Below are 3,070 nucleotides of genomic sequence, written 5' to 3' on the forward strand. Positions count from 1 at the left end.
TCTGAATGAGATCCTTGCTGGGTAGAGTAACCTTAGTTATAGGTTTTTCCCTTTCATCACTTTAAATATGTCCTGCCACTCCCTTCTGGCTTGCAGAGTTTCTGCTCAAAGATCAGCTGTTAACATTATGGGGATTCCCTTGTATGTTATTTGTTGTTTTTCCCTTGCTGCTTTTAATATTTTTCTTTGAATTTAATTTTTGATAGCTTGATTAATATGTGTCTTGGAGTGTTTTTCCTTGGATTTATCCTGTATGGGACTTTCTGCACTTCCTGGACTTGATTGACTATTTCCTTTCCCATATTAGGGAAATTTTCAACTATAATTTCTTCAAATATTTTCTCAGTCCCTTTCTTGTTCTCTTCTTCTTCTGGGGCCCCTATAATTTGAATGTTGGTGTGTTTAATGTTGTCCCAGAGGTCTCTGAGACTGTCCTCAATTCTTTTCATTCTTTTTTCTTTAATCTGCTCTATGGTAATTATTTCCACTATTTTATCTTCCAGGTCACTTATCTGTTCTTCTACCTCAGTTATTCTTTTGTTGATTCCCTCTAGAGAATTTTTAATTTCATTTTTTCTGTTGTTCTTCATTGTTTGCTCTTTAGTTCTTCTAGGTCCTTGTTAAATGTTTCTTGTATTTTCTCCATTCTATTTCCATGGTTTTGCATGTCTTTAGTATCAGTACTCTGAGTTCTTTTTAACGTAGACTGCCTATTTCCTCTTCATTTGTTTGGCCTGGTGAGTTTTTACTTTGCTCCTTCATCTGTTGCATATTGGAAGATAATTGCTGTTTACTATATAGAATACTCAATGTGGATTAACAGTGAAAACAGAGCCCACAGTCACTGGAGCAGGGCTCTCAGCTGGGGACCCCACCCCTACCCCATGGACCAGGCTGGCAACCTCTACCCCTCCCTGTATCCCCGAGCCTTTTGCATAATGCTGAAGTGGGGGGAGCTGCAGGCAGTGAAATCCCTTGACTCAAAGCAAAGGCTTGGATGAACACTGGGGGTGTGGCAGTGGTGGAAGGGTTGGGCAGTCCCCTCTAGGCTAGGTGGGGGAGCAGCAAAAGTGAAGGAAGCCAGGAGCTAGGGAGATGGTGTCTATTTTTGTTTTCTGAAAAGGGGTGCACAGGGGCCTGCAGGCAGTCAGGCAGCAGCTGAGGTGGGTCATGCGCTGACATCTTTCTCATCACCCGGCTTGAAGGCTTCCAGCAAGGGGTCCCCAAGACTCATCTCCTCCGCCTCCTTGGCCTCATTGGACTTGGAGTTGTGGACCCAGAGGCCGGAGTCGATGCAGTGATGCATGTGGTACTTCACATTTGTGGGGTCCATCTTGCTGACGGCATCTTGTAGAATCTGCACATCATTCACCTCAAAGCATTTCTGGAGCTCCTCAGGGAGGGACTCGTATACCTCGACAGGGTCCAGGCTGCTCGGCCAAGCTGCTGCTTGCACTCCTCCTCCTCGTACTGCCTCATGACCTTCTTGATGTGCAGCTTGGCCTGGCCCTGCACGCAGCCTTTGAAGGCCTCCAGCTCGTCATTGAAGCCCTGCATGTACTGACGGTTGGCAGTCTTGATCTTGGTGAAGAACTGCTGGAAGCAGGCACGGGGGTCCACCTTCAGGCTCTTGGCCAGCTCCAGGATGAACTTCATGACAATGGTCTGGTGGGCCACGTGCTCCATCAGTGCACATTTCTCCTCCACCTCTAGGTCAAGGCACCAAATGACCAGGTAGTTGGCAGCCTCCTCGCACACCAGGTGGACGTTGTCTGACAGGTACTTCTGGCTGTCATCCCAGCAGCGGAGCATGCCGAAGTACTTGATCTGTTTCTCATACTTTTCCATGAAGGTTTTGTGTTTCTGCTCCCTCATCTCCTCCAACTCCACCTCCGCCTGCTCAGGCTTGGTATTGACCATGCTCTTGCTGAAGCCGTCCTTGCTAAGCGTGTCCACATTCCAGGGCATGCTCTTCTCCTTCTTGCGCATCTCCTCTAGCTTCTGCTCTCAGCTCCACTCTTCCTTGTGCAGCTGCTCTGCCTCAGCCTACAGCCTTCCCAGCTTGGCCCTGCTGCCCTTGCCCTCAGCCACCTCCAGCTCCTTCAGCTTCTGCTGGCACTCGGACACCTGTCTTCTCATTTTGCTTAACTTACTGTGTTTGGGGTCTTCTTTTTGCCAGCTGCAGGTTCATAGTTCTCATTGTTTTTGGTGTCTGCCCCCAGTGGGTAAGGTTGGTTCAATGGGTTGTGTAGGCTTCCTGGTGGAGGGGACTGGTGCCTATGTTCTGGTGGATGAGGCTGGATCTTGTCTTTCTGGTGGGCAGGACCATTTCCAGTGGTGTACTTTGGGGTGTCTGTGACCTTATTATGATTTTAGGCACCCACTCTGCTAATGGGTGAGGATGTGTTCCTGTCTTGCTAGTTGTTTGGCATGGGGTGTCCAGCACGGGAGCTTGCTGGTCATTGAGTGGAGCTGGGTCTTAGCATTGAGACAGAGATCTCTGTGAGAGCTCTCGCCAATTGATATTACGTAGGGCCAGGTTGGCTCTGGTGGCCTAATATCCTGAATTCGGCTCTCCCACCTCAGAAGCTCAGGCCTGACACCCGGCCAGAGCACCAAGATCCTGTCAGCCACATGGCCACGTACGTAGGGAGTTTCTTGCCTTTTGGGAAGTCTGAGGTCTTCTGCCAGTGTTCAGTAGGTGCTCTGTAAGAGTTGTTCCACATGTAGATGTATTTTTGATGTATTTTTGGGGAGGAAGATATCTCCACGTCTCACTCCTCCATCATCTTGAAGGTCCTCCCCTGTCACCCTCAAACTCCAGGGTCAGTGAGAAAAGCAGTGAGCAATGAAGGGCTCAGTGTGGCTATTGCCAATACCGAGTATTATTATCATAAGTCCTAAACTTTTCATACCTTTTGTAGACACTATACATTTGGAAAACATGGTCATAAATGAAGAGCAGAGAATTCATGGAAGGTTCCTACAGAAAACAGGCACTGAGGATGTGAGGGCGATCTGGCCACAACAGCTGTCTCCCCTTTAATGGCCAGGGGTGATTTGGCTGATC

The 3,070-nt window shown here is 48.3% G+C and overlaps 1 pseudogene; it reads right to left on the bottom strand.

Moving 5' to 3' along the window:
* Window positions 1–1,168: 1,168 nt before the first annotated feature.
* LOC133091834 (hsp90 co-chaperone Cdc37-like) lies at window positions 1,169–2,139 on the bottom strand (annotated as a pseudogene).
* Window positions 2,140–3,070: the final 931 nt, after the last annotated feature.

Source organism: Eubalaena glacialis, chromosome 5 (assembly GCF_028564815.1).
Source record: "Eubalaena glacialis isolate mEubGla1 chromosome 5, mEubGla1.1.hap2.+ XY, whole genome shotgun sequence".
Lineage (NCBI taxonomy): Eukaryota > Metazoa > Chordata > Mammalia > Artiodactyla > Balaenidae > Eubalaena > Eubalaena glacialis.